This window comes from Pinus tabuliformis, chromosome 3_2, assembly GCF_031772625.1.
Source record: "Pinus tabuliformis cultivar Carrire ecotype Pingquan chromosome 3_2, CPIR1, whole genome shotgun sequence".
NCBI classification, from domain to species: Eukaryota; Viridiplantae; Streptophyta; class Pinopsida; order Pinales; family Pinaceae; genus Pinus; species Pinus tabuliformis.
In genome coordinates, this window is record NC_142302.1 from 703,049,853 (window position 1) to 703,066,911 (window position 17,059).

The following is a 17,059-nucleotide window of genomic DNA, read 5'->3' on the forward strand; positions in this document are numbered from 1 at the left end:
TAATAATGTTTTTTTTTTCACGGTGAATTTTCAACATTTTCAGCAATGGCGTTAAGGATAAAATGTCACGACTTCAAAAAACCTTAAAATTGCGATGGTTTTCAGGCACGACATTAAAGATAAAACATCACATCTCTGAAAAGCCTTAAAGTTCAAACAATTTTTAGCCATGGTGTTAAAGATAAAATATCATGGCTTAGGAAACCCTTAAAATTTTGGCAATTTTTCAACCATGGAATTAAAACCAAAGACTATGACTACAAAAACCTTAAGTTTTCAACATATTGCAAACATGACATAATGAAAATTTTCTATTACTATTTTTTTTAAATGAATACGTGAATGAAAGGGTCGTTATACAAAGAGTATTTTTTTTTTCAAATTGTTGGAGTCTTTTATAAAGCCAATGAATATGCTTCACTCAATCCAAACTTTCTCGGGTGTGTTGAGAATGCTTTGGGCATACGAGAATGGTTGGAATCTAATGGTCACCAGTACATTGTGACAGATGACAAGGAAGGTCCTGACTGTGGTAAGTTAGCAGTGAATTCTTTTGTTGTTATGTCTATGTTAGCACTCCTGCAAAATAAAATAAAATTAATGTGTCTTTTTGAACTTCTTAATTTAACATCATCGATCATATGCATAGAAGTTGCGCAGGGGATCTGTATGTTCAGAACATAGAAGGGAAAGTTTGAACCAGTGTTACCAGGATCGTGGCTTGAACCTGCCATTATCCGAGTTTCAGGCAAATGTAATTTTCCAACTTGTCTGAGTCAAACTTGGTTGTTGACACAGAGTTTGATTTTCCAACTTGTAACTTGTTTGTTGACAGAGTTTGACTGTCAACACGAGTTTGACCTCTGAGTATGAGTATGACTTAGTTGACTGAATCAAACTTGTGTAATAAAAACCCTCATCCAGCCCAATTTAGGTTATTTTTACCTCTGTTGGGTTCATTGCTCCTCTACTGGGTGATTAATTTCTGTGAAAGAGACTGAAGGGAGGTCATGTTGTCGCACTCACCATTGCTTATATATTTTCATCAAAATATATAGGTGTATATCTTTATATTTTTGTTCTACTCTCCAATTTTGTCCCGAATTTTTTCCTTATCCTTGCCCAAAACTTGGCCTCCCCGAATTTTCCTTGATTATGCATCTGGTAACGCTTGAAGGGAGCTGTACTAAACACCATCTCTTTCTTTGAACTGTTAGAAGCCCCCCAAATGCCCTGTTTCTTTCTGTATCCATGTATACCACTAGGCTATATGTGTTCTCTGTGTTGGTGAAGTGATAACATGGAATTTAAATTCCCTACTAGGCTATATGTACTGTGCTGTCGAATTGGCCCCGTGAAACTTGAAATCATGATAACTGATTGGAATTGCGATTTTTTATCTGCTAACACTAGAGTGCTAGGACACACTCATCATCAAGCTATGTACACCAGACTTCTTAATAAATGAATAAACTGTGGTCTAATTGTTAGCAGGTCTCATCGTCAAGCTATGTACACCAAACTTCTTAATAAATGAATAAACTGTGGTCTAATTGTTAGCAAGTCTCATCATCAAGCTATGTACACCAGACTTCTTAATAAATGAATAAACTGTGGTCTAATTGTTAGCAGGTCTCATCATCAAGCTATGTACACCATACTTCGTAATAAATGAATAAACTGTGGTCTAATTGTTAGCAGGTCTCATTTGTCTTACTGTAGTTACTAGCCATCAAAAGCACAGAAAAAGATTTAGAGCTAATGCTAAATGTGTATCAGCAGGGTTTTGCTTGGTAGAGTTTCTTTGACTGCTGGACAGGGCACCATCTATGCTGATTCTTGTATTGTAGAATCTTCTTGAAAAACAGTTTCCCTAGAAACCTGAGACGACCTTCTAACTCAACTCATGTGTCTTTGACCTGGGAGGGAGGTATAATTATATGGTACCTAGTAACATCATACTCCAACTCCACATCACCTGGAGTCATCTTTCTTTTTCGGGTCCTGAAAAATATTGTCCCACAGTTTAGGCGTTCCAAGCATCTTGCTAGCCCCCTGCAGATTTCCTCCCTCTTCCCCATTTTTTCTGGATGGACGACGAGGGTAGTAACCAACTGCTAGCTGAAATACCAGCTGGTAACCCCAAGGTATTTAATGAGATTTGCTCCCGTGAAGAGCCACCCACCCCTTGGGATATAAAATCGTGTTATCTGTTGTTGTTATTGATATGGATGAATAGTTTATGTCCTAGACTTCTTTTTGTTCCTCATATCCTGAATAATAATCAATCTAGATGGTATCGTATGTGCTGCTTCAAAAAGTGAGATTTACAGAATATATATCTTGTCGAACAAGTCATAAATGACTTCTGGTTATTCACAATTGAAGTTGGGTGGTTGTTTAATCCACAATCCAATCTATTAATTTTCTAGGATGCCTTCCCTTTCCTACTTCTTGCTACCATGGATCGTCCAAATCAGTGTATTGCTTGCTTGCTTTTACATTTGAGAATTGTAACCCACTGCGGACTAAACTTACACAATTAATTTCCTTTACAGAACTTGAAAAGCACATACCTGATGCGCATGTTTTGATTTCACGCCTTTCCACCTGCCTATGTGACAGCAGAGAGGATCAAGAAGGCAAAGAACTTAAAGCTTCTTTTGACAGCTGGTATTGGTTCTAATCACATTGATCTAAATGTTGCAGCAGCCGCTGGTGTGACTGTCGCAGAAGTTACAGGTACTATTTCTGAAATTATATCGCTTGTCACTACCCTATTCATGCTATGGACATTTTAGTATGAACAAGATTCTGCAATGATTCTTCAAGATTTAACTGACGCCTTCTTCAACAATTTTTACAGTAAGTAATGTGGTGTCCGTGGCAGAAGATCAGCTAATGCGCATTCTCATATTGATGCGAAACTTTGTGCCTGGATGTAAGCAAATTGTTGAGGGTGATTGGAAAGTGGCAGCAATTTCTTGCAGGTCATATGATCAAGAAGGGAAAACTATTGGTACTATTGGTGCGGGGGGTATTGGCAAAGAACTACTTAAGCGTTTGAAGGTATTCATTCTTAGGATCTAGTACTACTTCGTGATGTTGCAAACTTCTTTTCAAAAATCAGTGCTCCATGATTCTTATGCATGCATGTTGTTTGTTTCAAAATTTCAATCTAATAATAATAAACATTACGTGATGTTGAATTGAATTGCGTTCCTTTGTACAGCCCTTCAATTGTGAGCTTCTTTACCACGACCATCTTTCTATTGGACCCAAATTGGAAAGGGAAACTGGAGCAACATTGGAGACAAATCTTGATGAAATGCTACCTAAATGTGATTTACTTGTCATTAATATGCCTCTTTCTGACAAAACTAGGTGCGCCTTATCACAATTTTATAAATAATCTCTCCCATTATTCACTCAGACATCAATAGCACCTATATATTTTATACAACTTGTGAACAGAAACCTAATTATTGTTTCTCTTGCCCTTTCCTTTTGGTTACAATAGGGGAATGTTTAACGAGGAGAAAATCAGCAAGCTGAAGAAGGGTGTATTGATTGTGAATAATGCTCGAGGGGCCACCATGGATGCTCAAGCAGTTGTTGATGCTTCTGCAAGTGGACACATTGGAGGTCAGTTATATTTATTCAACTCTTCTTCATATTGCCTCCTTCCCAGTGTCAATAATGGACATACAAGTCCCATCATCAAACATTTCTCTCACATTCAGAAAGAGCATGATGATACGTTGCTAATAAAACAATGTAACTGTACTTTTGTGCTTTGGCGGTCCTTTTTTCATTCATTCTCGGAGTAAATTAAAAGACAATGAATCGTTTTTCTGTGTTTTAAGTTTATAAACTATCATTGTTCCCGTTTGTTAGAACAAGTTAGTTTGCCAATTGCAGTGATGGAAACAAGCACATTGCTAACTGCCAATTGCAGTGATGGAAACAGGTACATTGCTAACTCTTGGGACTTTCTGCAATGCAGGTTACAGTGGAGATGTTTGGTTTGCTCAACCTGCTCCAAAAGATCATCAATGGCGCTCCATGCTAAACCATGCTATGACTCCCCATATCTCTGGGACTACAATAGATGGCCAAGTGTCTGATTTCATCCAATTTCACCCCTTTCTTTCTAGCAATTGCTTTGATTGACAAATGTACCTCATAAATAATTCAAAAATTCAATTATATTGCATCATGCTCCATGTTCCTCATAAATAATTCAGAAAGTCAATTATATTGCACAAAGATTTAATGTTCTCATTAATTTATCTTTTTTGTCATCTTTGGAAGCAGAAAATAAGAATCATAAAAATACACAGATATTCTTGAGAGTTTTCTCACTAATTGTTCATAAAATCTCTACTTCAGATAAGGTATGCAGTTGGAACAAAGGATATGTTAGACAGATACTTGAAGGGAGAAGATTTCCCTTTGCAGAATTATATTGTGAAGGAAGGAAAGTTAGCTAGTCAATACCTATAAAAAATTCATGTTGGATGCTAAAGCAGATGATTCATCCTGTTGAAGGTTGCTTTATCTGGAATAACAAGCAAGAGCCAGAACAGAGCTCGCTTCCCTCGAATAAAACAGTGCATCAAATATTGAACTGTCAAATAAATTCTTGAGACCAATGATGTTTCAAAGCATTATGCAGGAATGAATAATACAAGATTAGCATGAAGCTCATTCCATCTGATTGATTTTATAGGTTAATAACTTTGAAATAAACGAAATCTAAAATAGAGTGAAGTCAACGCTTTAGTCCTTTGTGCCTATTTATGCATGAAGTTGGCTCACAGATTCAGCGAATGCTATGCATCTTTTCTACTAGCAGAGAAATGAACCTTTGTTTGTGTATGGAAGGCAGGTTTCTGCCTTGTCTTGGTGTGGTTTTCAGATAACTCTATGTTGAAGTTTCTCTTGATTATAGCCATATTCAAGTCGTTGACTTTTCTTGGTATTTAATTTTTTGTGTTTATGTTGCCTGATTTGGTGAATATATAGTATTTGGGTAAATATTTGGTAAATGGGGTTCCACTTCATTTCTGGACTTCTAGGTTCTATATTAGATCATGTGCAAGGAGGTAGAAGACCATGTAATTCTTACAAAAGAAGATAAAAAGTTTAACACTCTCCCTTTGAGAAAAGTATTCTCTACCAAGCCTTGTCTGTCCTTTGCCAAGAGCCTAGTCAAAATTCCTGCCACCCGTGAATTTCAGGGAACCTACTCAAGAACAACTACTCTATTTTGATAAACACTTCTCTATTTTGTCATAAAAAAACATCGTCTTTACAGTCCTTTGATATAAAGATTCACTGAATACAAGAGACATAATTACCTTTATAGAAATGTATTTTGCAACTGAAGCAAAGGTCTTGCCATGATCAACTCCTCCTCTCAAGATGCACCATTGTGCAATGAATTTGGTCTTCTTCTTCTCTACATTCAACAATGTAAACTATGAAAAGGGAACTGTAAACTCAAGAATATAACTCTAGCCAAAAAAGCCCAAAAACATGAAAACAACCCGAAAACGAAAAATGTTGATTATGGAATAACATATTTTTTTTTTTTGAGTAAATATTCAACATATTTTAAAAATGACAGTAAAAGCCAATAAAAACCAATTTTTTTTCGCAACAAACACCCTGAAAACAAAAAGCGTTGATTTTGCAATAATGTTATTATTTTTTTTTTTCTCGAGGTGAAATTTCAACATTTTTCAGCAATGTTATTAAGGATAAAATATCATGACTATGAAAAACATTAAAATTCCAATAGTTTTCAGGCATGACATTAAAGATAGAACATCACATCTCTGAAAAGCCTTAAAATTCAAACAATTTTCAGCCATGGTGTTAAAGATAAAATATCATGACTCGAAAAACCCTTAAAATTTTGACAATTTTTCAACCATGGAAATAAAACCAAATATCCTGACTACATAAACCCTAAGTTTTCAACATATTTCAACCATGACATTATGAAAAAATTCTATTACTACTTTTTTAAAATGAATACCTGAATGAAAGGGCCATTATACCAAGAGTTTTTTTTTTTCAAATGCTAAGAGTATAACAACTTTAAAATCTTATCCTAAGACAACTTGACAGATTGCAACAAAAATTTTAAAAAACAACCATCAAATTGACATGCAGTGTAGGCAAACTAACCCATTGTAATGAAAGCTTGAAGACTAACCATGAAATTGACACATTGTGGGGACGGACTCGATCCATTATAACAAAAACATTAAAATCAACTATCAAATTGACACATAATTGGATCAGGTTGCTAGTCGAGGATCAACACAAACCTTGCAAGCAAAAATAAAATAAAACAAAATAACAAATAAATAAATAAAAATGAAAAATACAAAAGAACAAAAAATATTAAAACATTGAAAATAATAAAAACAAAAAATCACAAAAAGATTAAAAAATAATAGCAAGAAAATAAAAATATATATTAATAAATAAATAGATAAAAAAACATGACTAAAAAAAGAAAACAAAAGTTAAAACATTGAGAAAAAATAAGTAAATAAATAAAATAAAATAATAACAAGTAAATAAAAACATATATTAAAATATGAAAAAATTAAAAACATGGAAAAAAAATAAACAAATGTATATTTAAGGACAAAAAAAAAACAAAAATGTAGAAAAAACAAAATTAACTTATAAATGATAAAAAAATTAAAAAACATATTAAAATAAATAAATAATAAAAGCAAAAGTTCAAAAAAGAAAAACATATCTTGAGAAAGAAAAAAATAACGATATTAGATAATTTAAATATAAAAAAAAATTAAGAAAAAAAATCATAAAAAGTAATAAAAACATTAAAAAAATAAAATAAGAAGACATTATTAATTTTTTATTAAATAATTAAAAAAAAAAAATCGCCACCCCACTACCCAACAAGCCCTAGCGGTGGTAGGATTGATTCTCGGAATCGACCTTGCCACCCTTAGTGTCAAGTCCACGAGATGACATGGTTATGTGCGACGAGATGAGTCGAAGGCAAACTCGGTTTTATGCGACAAATCGTGTGGTTCGGTTTTATGCGACGAGTCATGCAGTTCAGTTTTATGCGACAAGTCATGTGGTTCGGTTTTATGCGACGAGTTGTGCCGAGGACGAATTGACATGGCGACGAGTCAACATGAGAGTTGAAAAAGCGAAAGGTAAAATCGGCTAAATTTTAGGTGTCATGGAGACCTTATACAGTGGGATGACATGTGGTTAGGCCGACATTAGGAGAGACCAAAATATGGCTGGGCTGACTTGAACGATGGGTGAGTTAGTGAAAATGGATGGTCGGCTTGGAGGAGGGTTGACCCCCTCAACACTTGGGCGTCATGTATAAATAGAAGGAGGATGACTTGGTAGAAGGCATCAAGCAAGTTCAAGCATCAAACAAAGACCAGAGCGAGCAAAGAGAAAGATAACAAGAAGGGTGAAGGCGTAGGCGGACAAGGGCGGAAACGAGGGTCGATTCAGCCGCAACCAAAGTCTGAATGTAAGTCTAAATAGTCATGCAGACCTGCCCTGGGTGAGCGCACAAGACCTAGCAAGTTGGGAGAAGGTGGGCGCTTCGACCCAAACAGACGGGCTGACACGACCCGACCGACGAGTTGGGTGGACGAGCCACATGCAGCGAGCACCTTTGAACGAAAGGCGCAGACGAGCTGCAGACAGCAGGCAAGTCTGAATGGTGGGCAATTTAGAACGGTGGGCACATCTGAATGGGTGGGCATGGGCACATGGTGCAAGGTGGGTGCTACTGAACGACGAGTGACCCAACCCGGCGAGTTAGGCGACTCAACCAAAAACGACAACGAGTTGCAAGTGGGCACTGCTGAACGATGAGCGACCCGACTCGACGAATTGGGCAACCCGACCTGAACGATGACGAGCTACAAGTGGGCATTGTTGAATGGTGGGCGACTCAACACGATGAAGCATGTGAACTGTGATTTTAAAGCAAGTTGTGGGGTGTAACTTGGAGAGCTTTGCTGAAGGGAAATATGGAGTTTCCAACAAAAGCTAAATTATACATTGTATACTTGTAAGATTATTGAACTATTGTATTACTAAATTGGGAAAACTCTATACTTGGGGAGTTTCCCCTCCCATTAAAGAAAGTGTATTTCCGATGTGCATATGAATGATGTTATGATGATGTGAAGAATGTGAATGTTTATTCACATTGTGTAATAATACTTAGTAGAAGAATTGAAAAATAACTAAGTGTTGATGGTTAAGCGTATTCCGTACTCATAAGTATTGGTGAAAAGAATGTGGGTAGCGGTGCCGCACTTGCCTATGTGCGGTTGAAATACCACCATTAGGATAGGGACATGATTGTTGGTATTAGAGGCCTCTTTTTCTGTGGGGCTTTGACAATTTGAAGATTGAAGTGAAGCATATATCTCTTGGTTGATATTAGACATTCCGCAGGGCTTTGGGAAGTTTGACTGGGGCAAGTAAAGGGTCAAGTTGAGCGACAACAAAGTGTATGGTATCTACTAGAGCACAAGTGAAGTTGATGGTTGATCAAGTGGAAGAACCTCAAGTTATGATTGGGGAATCTAGCAGGGATGCTAAAACAATTTTCATGGACAGGGTATTGGATAAAGTGGAGGAATGTGCTTCGAGAGTGGCTGCATTAGAAGCTGAAAACATTGAAGTTCAAAAGAAGTTCAAGGAAGAGCATGAAGACCTCAAAATCCCATAGGAGTATACAGAATGGATGTATACACAAACAGAGAAAGAAGTCAAGGACATTAGAGCTTCGAGAGATCAGAATTGGTGGAAATCTCGAAGTTGCAAAAAGAACTTGGCGATACTCAAAATGAGGTAGTTGTTTTGAATAAAGCAGTTGGGCAAGGATCTATTGGAGGAGTTGCCCATGTGAAGGTCAAAGAACCTGAATCTTATGATGGGATGAGGAGTGCGAAAGCTCTTGGAAATTTCTTATGGGATATGGAGCAATACTTGGAGCATTTTGGGTATACCTAATGATGAGGCCAAATTCAATGTAGCTGCTCAATTCTTGATGAAAGATGCTAAGATGTGGTGGCGAAGAAAGATGGATCAGATTGCCAATGGTTATGTTTATAAAATCTCTTCTTGGGATGAACTAAAGAAACATTTACAGACTCATTTTAGCCCACAAGATGAGAATTGGGATGCAAGGACGAAGATTAAGTACATGAAGCAAACAGGGAGTCTAGGGGCATATCAACGGGAGTTCTCGGGTGTGATCTTGGAGTTACCTGATATGGCGGAAAAAGACAAGGTGTTCAATTTCATCATAGGATTGAAACCTTGGGAACACAATGAGGTGAAGAGGAAGAATATCAAGACACTAGAGGAAGCATTTGCAACAATTGATCACTTGGTAGAGCATTACGATGGAGGAACCGAAGAAAAAAGAAGACAAATAAGTCGAAAGAGAAGTTTACGAAAGAAGAGCCTTCGAGATCGAGTGACAAGTCAAAGACGAAGAAACCTCTGAAGTGTTGGATTTGTGAAGAACCACACACGGTGAAGAATTTTCCTTCAAGTCTGAAAGTGGAAGTAGTAGCACAAGCTGATGCGAAAAGAAGAAAGAAGAATCATCCGTTGGAGTGATGCAGATTGTGGGAGTTGCAATAGCTACGGAAGTAGTCTCAGGACAGGATCCTGAAAGAAACAAGTTGGAGTATGTGGAAATGAAGGTTGGGCAAGGCACTATACTCATGATGGTGGATAGTGGTGCGACTCATAACTTAATAAGAGAAGAAACTGTGAGGAAGATTGGGTCGAGGTTTATACCAGCTCAAGCACAATTGAAAGCAGTGAATTCTCCACCAGATTCAGTGATCGGTATAGCAGAGAAAGTAGATGTGAGCATAGGTGAATGGACTAGGAAAGTCAATTTCACGATTGTGCAGATAGATGACTATGAAGTTGTATTGGGAATGGAATTTATGAAACAGTTTGAAGCTATGGTGGTGCCACACATGAAGAAGTTGTACATTTACAACGGACGAGATGATGATCCTATAGGGGTATCAACCGCGGGAGCTATGACAACTAAGTGTAAATTGACAACGATGAATATGGAGGAATTCAAGCAAGATGAAGAACTCTATAAGAGGTTGTCTTGCATAGAGGAAAAACTTATGGAGCAGTCACAGGTGATTAGAGCATTGTCTGATAGTATCTTAGACCTATCAAGCAGACTAGAGGCAGTGGAAGGAGATGGAGATGCTAGACTCGAAATTAAGATGGAGAGTCGGGAAGCATACATGCAGAGATTGGAGGAGGAAGATCCAGATAGTTCGATTGAGCTATTAGATGAGGAAGAGGGAGAGCCTTCGGCCTCCACTTCATCCCTCTCTTCTTAGATTGACATGGGTATGAGGCTCATTGTTAGCTGATCATAGCAGTGAGTCTCCTATGTTTTGAGCAGACATCCAGGGGCGAGATGGACACAATTGGCAACAGGATACAAAGATGAGTCATGATGATGTAGGGAGCATTCATTCTTGTCTAGGTGATGTACAGTTTTATTAGCTACCCAACTAGTCACCAACACGGGGGATCCAACACATGATTTTCTTGCAGAGTTTGGCATATTGATGGCATGAGGTGGATACATCTGGGTGCCCATACTTATGGTCTTAGCAATGGTGGTTACTGAGATGGTGTTGTCAAGGATGACAACATTTTCATAGTGGTGGAGAATGCTAGGTCCACGAGCTAACATGGTTATGTGCGACAAGATGAGTTAGAGGAAAATTCGGTTTTATGCGACGAGTTGTGCGATTCGATTTTATGCGAGAAACCGTGCAATTTGGTTTTATGCGACAAGTTGTGTGGAGGATGAGTTTGGTTTTATGCGACAGTGGGCGATATTGGTTAAAGGTGACGAGTCAACATGAGAGTCAAAAAACTGTAAGGTAAAATCAAATAAGTGTTGGGTGCCATGGAGATATTATATGGTTGGACGACATGTGGTTGGGCCAACGTACAGAGAGACCAACATATGGCTAGGCCGACCTGAACGATGGGTGAGTTAGTGAAAATGGATGGTCGGCTGGGAGGAGGGTCGACCCCCTCAACACTTGGGTGCCATGTATAAATAGAAGGAGGACGACTTGGTAGAAGGCATCAAGCAAGTTCAAGCATCAAAAAAATACTTGGGCGAGCAAAGAGAAAGATAGAAAGAAGGGCGAAGGCATAGGTTGACAAGGGTGGAACCGAGGGTCGAAGTAGCTGAACTCTGAAAGGAAGTCTGAAAAGTCATGCAGACCTACCCTAGGTGAGCGCACATGAACCAGTGAGTTGGGTGCAGGTGGGCGCGTCGACCCGAACAGGCGAGCAGACATGACCCGACTGACGAGTTGGGAAGATGAGCCGCATGAGGTGGGCACCTCTTAATGAAGCCCGCAGACGAGCTGTAGATGATGGGAAAATCAAAACAGTGAGCACATCTGAATGGGGGGGTGTGGCTGCACGGTGCATGTTGGGAGTTGTTGAACGACGAGTGTCTTGACTCGACGAGTTGGGCGACCTGCCCTGAACAAAGACGAGTTGCAGGTGGGTGTTATTGGATGACGAGTGACCCGACCCAACGATTTGGGTGACCCAACCCGAGGGTGACATGACCTAAATGACAACGAGCTACCGGTGGGAACTGCTGAACGGTGGGCGACTTGACACGGTGAAGCAGGTGAATTGGGATTTTAAAGCAAGTTGTAGGGTGTAACTTGGAGAGATTTGCTAAAGGGAAATTTGGAGTTTCCAACAAAAGCTAAATTGTACATTGTATACTTGTAAGATTATTAAATTGTTGTATTACTGAATTGGGCAGACTCTATATTGGGGAGTTTCCCCTCCCATTAAAGAAAGTGTATTTCCATTGTGCATATGAATGATGTTATGATGATGTGAAGAATGTGAATGTTTATTTGCATTGCGTAATAATACTTTGCAGAAGAATTGAAGAAAATAACTAAGTGTTGATGGTTAGGCGTATTCCATACTCATAAGTATTGGTGAAAAGAAAGTGGGTAGCGATGTCGCACCTACCTATGTGCATTTGAAAGACCACCACCAGGATAGGGACGTGACACTTAGTGTTAGGTCCACAAGTTGAAGCGGGCACGCTCACATGCGATGGGCGCCCGTGCGGACCGACTGGGACACATTGTGCGATGACGGGTGGACATTCGGTTAAACGTGACCGAGTTAAGTCGGGCATGCCCATGTTCGACGAGCGCCCATACTACATGACTTGGGTAGATGTGCAATGAGAGTGCATCGATTAAAAGCAATGGGAAGGTGCGCGCCCATAGCAGCGGGCGAGACCGACGAGCACCCGGTGAGATGTGCGGAGGTTGTACGATGGTGGAGGGCGACATGGGCGACCTGTGCGACTCGGATGTACGATGAGTTGGCTGAAGTGTGACGAAGGCTGATTTTATAGACCGGTTGGGCGTGTGATGATGGGTAGGCCGACGTGATAAAGATTGGAGGCTGAATTAATTATATTGTATTGGGCCGATCCATACATGGGTGAAGGGTCGTGTCCCTTGGCCGAATTATGTGTGATGGCACACATATATTAAGTGGTGTGTGTGAGCACTTGAAGGAAAGTAAGCATCAATGCATTCAAGCATTAAGTGCAAAAAAATAAGAAGAAAGACAGAAGGCAACAGGTGGATGAGCAGAAGTGAGGGTCGAAGTTGGTCAAGTTGGAAGTTTGAGGATTATTGGGGGAACAGGCGAAAAGGGTGAGTTGTAGAACCAGCGGGTGAGTGGAAGTTTGCAGAATGACGAGCAACTTGACCTGAGGGCATCACAGGGCTTGCAGACCTGACTTGGCAGGCGACCTGACTTGGTGAGCGACCCGATCAGGCAGGCGACACGACCAACAAGATGACTCGACCCATGGATGACCTGAATTGTTGAACGGGCATGGGTAGGTGTGACCCGAGTTGCAACAACGTGCAAAGGAGGACCCAAACCGAGCTGAGTTGTGAAGTGTTGGGCACAGGTGTGTACCGAAGTGAACCAAGCTGAGTGGTGAAGTGCAGGTAGAGGGTAGACCATTACGACGGGCAGAGGCACGACAATGTTGTGTAGGCCAGATTTGGGTGGACCGTGCATGACATGATTGGTAAAATAACAGACACTTGTAAATTTAAGTGTGCTAACTGTGTTGGCAACACGACTGTTATAAATTATATTGTAAATTGAACATGTATATTATTTGGGCAGACTTCAGTATTGGGAGTTTCCCCTCCCATTGAGTATTGTGTATTTTATCCACTGTGCATATATATTGATGAAATGATGAAGTATAATTGAATTTTTATTTTCACTACAATATAACACTTGAAGAATTGGAAAATTGACTAAGTGTTGAGAGTTAGGTGTAGTCCGTACATTCAAGTATTGGTGAAAATAAAGGGTGTAGCAGTGTCGCACCCGCCTATGTATGGTTGAAAGACTACAATCAGGGTAGGGGCGTGACACCTAGCGCCCATTGGGCCACAGGGGTGGGTGGGGATGAGCTTGCTCAAATCCCTCCCCACCCACCCCTGCGACCCAACGAGCCTTGGGAATGGCAAGGATGATTCTCCCCGCCCACCCTCGTGACCCAATGAGCCTCGGGGGTGACAGGGATGATTATCAAAATCAACCCTGCTGCCCAAGAGGCCTGTTGGGTCGAGGGGGTGGGCAGGGATGGGGGGCACTGCATGAATTGACCCTACCACCCCACGGGTCCGATTGGGCTGTGAGGGTGGGCGAGGAGGGTGGCAGCTGCAAGAATCAACCATGTCACCCCTGAGGCTCGTTGGGCCTTGGGGGTTGGCGAGGAGGGAGGGAGTTGCACCCCGCCCACTCCGTTGACCCAACGGGCCCCAATGGTGTTAGGGTTGATTCCGAGAATCGACCTTGCCACCCCTAGGGCCTATTGGGCTTAGTGGGCATTTTTATTTTTTTTTCAATCAGAAATTTTATGTTAATTAAATGTTTACTTTTTTAATGTTTTTTAATTATTTTTAATGTTTTTTTTTAAGTTAAACTATTATATTTATATATATTTGTTTTTGGATTATTATTTTTTTCCTTAATTTTGGTTTTTTTTTTTTTTACATTTCTGTGTTCAATTTTTTTGTTTTTTGTTTTCATATATATATATATATATATATATATATATATATATATATATATATATATAGATTTGTTTTTCTTTGCCATGTTTTTTAATTTTGTTATGTTTTAATATATATTTTTATTTACTTATTATTAGTTTTTTTTAATTTTCGTGTGTGTGTTTTCTTTTTCTTTTTTTGTTTGTTTTGTTTTGTCTCAATGTTTTTAATTTTTTTTGTCTGGGAATTAGACAGCTTGAAAAATGGTTAAATAATCAACATTTAAAAAACAATTATGCATACTTAGGACATATGAAAATTTAAAGTGTCAAAAATATGCTTTAAAAAAATGTTGATGCTTTTCAAAATCCACATGAAAATTACCAAAATTTTAAAAAAATTATCCACACCTAATACATTAGAAAATTTAAAGTGTCAAAAATAAACACTTTAAAAAAAGAGGTTGATGCCTCATCAACGCTTTTGCAAAAACAACATGAAAATCATTGACATTAAAAAAAAAATTCATACTTGATACATAAGATAATTTAAAGTGTCAAAAATATGCTAGAAAAAAATGTGTATTTTGAATCAGCATTTTTCAAAATTGGATACCTCAAAAAAATGGGTACTCGGTACAGTTCCCGTTTGATAGCTTACATTGATTTTCTTGTTTATTGCATGCTTCACCTTGTACACTCACTTAGATTCAATCATTAACTTCCAATTTGGTCTTGGCACAATTTCTTAATCATTGTTCTACAAAATGGAGTGACATTCCTTCATATGCACGTCACCACACTTTCTTTGAATTAGCCTCCTCAAAATTGGAATGCTTTCCATCAATATTGGAAGACATTGTCAAGTCATGAAAATTACCATTATTTCACATCCTTTTACCAACATTTTCCTTCGCTTTGAATCATTCTGCTTGTCCACAACCTTGTATTAAGACCAATTTATTGTTTATATGTGAGATTAGGCTCCATATGTTCCAATCAATTTATTTTAGTATTTTAAGTGAATTTATGATTAAATATTAAAGAAACAATATGCTTTCTCTTCTCTTTGAGAGTTGGGTTAGTTTGGTGATGAGTACAAGTATATTTGGAGTCTCCAATAATGCAAATTTTTATCACTTAGCTCTACATTCAAATTTTATTTTCAACCATTAAAGATTTGATGAGGATTTGGGATGATCGTTGCATGTAATATTGTTTTCTACATTCTAAACTTGTGTCCTCACAAATATTGAAGGATGAAACCCCAAAGGAAGCTTTCATTTGTGAGAAACAATAGATATCACTATTTCATGTTTTTGGTTGTAAAGTGAATATTCATATCCTTGATGCGAAGATAACTAAATTTAAACCCTATACAATGAAGGGTATTCTTTTTGGTTACTATGAGTCTTCCAAGGCTTACAGAGTCTACATTCCATCACAATAAAACACAATAGTGCAATGAAATGCCAATTTTTATGAGGCTGTTTGGTCCTCATCTCAAGAGCCGCAAGAAAATGTAGAGAAAGATAAGCTTGTTGTCCCAAATATTGATCCACAAAAATAAATAATAAAAAAAAAACAAAAAATTCAAATCAACAAGATTCCAAAGATTGAATCAATTCCTCTTTACCTTCCATTGCAAAGGAGCATAAGTGGAAAACATTGAAGCAGGCAAGTGAGCAAGTTGGAGATGAAAAAAATCCCTTTCAACTAATTCATCCTCCTAAGAAATTTCCTAATTATTTTGCATTGATATTTATCAGGTGATTTATATGTTTGTCAAGTGATTTATTACCTATTTCCATCACTACAATTGGAAAACTAACTTGTTCTAACAAATAGGGACATATTTTAGAATTTAAAACACAGAAAATCGATTCATTGTCCTTTAATTGCCTTTAAGAATGACAAAAGGTCTACTAAAGCACAAAAGTACAGTTACATTGTTTTATTAGAAAACTATCATGTTCTTTCTAAATATGAGAGAAATATTTTATGATTGGAATTCCATGTCCATTATTGACACTGGGAAGGAAAAATGAACAGGAGTTGAAGAAATGTAACTGACCTCCAATGTGTCCACTTGCAAAAGCATCAGTAATTGCTTGAACATCCATGATGGTACCCTCGAGAAGTAATCAAAATCAATACACCCTTCTTCATCTTGTTGATTTTCTACTTGTTAAACATTTCTCTATTGTAACCAAAAGGGCAAGAGAAACAATAATTAGGTTTTTGTTCACAAGTTTTATAAAATATAGGTTTTATTGACATTGCATTCTCTCTGGATGAATAATGGGAGAGATTATTTATGAATTTGTGATAATGCACCAATTTTTGTAAGAAATAGGTATATTAATGACAACTACATCACATTTAGGTAGCATTTCTTCAAGATATGTCTCCAATGTTGCTCCAGTTTCCTTTTCCAATTTGGGTCCAATTGAAAGACGGTTGTGGTAAAGAAGCTTACAATTGAAGGGTTGTTCAAACAAACCACAAAGGAACACAATTCAACATGTAATGTTTATTATTAGATTGAAATTTTGAAAAAAACAACATGCATAATAATTATCACCGATATTTGAATATTTTGCAACGTGATGTACGTCCTAAGAATACCTTCAAATGCTTAAGCAGTTCTTTGTCAATACGCCCTGTACTAATAGTACCAATATTTTTCCCTTCTAATAATGTACCAATAATGTATTATTTGATCATAGGTTAACAAAGAACCTTCTTTCAAGATCTTGTTTCACATATCTCAAGTGTGTCATTGATTTTAATGATTAACAAGTAATCATTCAAAAAACATAGTCAGATCCTAGTCGAGTATGGACCAATAAAGTGCATCAGGGTGTCCTTTACACT

General features: G+C 38.0%; 1 pseudogene; it reads left to right on the forward strand.

The window, feature by feature from the left end:
• The first annotated feature begins 342 nt into the window (after positions 1-342).
• Positions 343-4,650, forward strand: LOC149182574 (formate dehydrogenase, chloroplastic/mitochondrial-like; annotated as a pseudogene).
• The last annotated feature ends 12,409 nt before the right edge of the window (positions 4,651-17,059 follow it).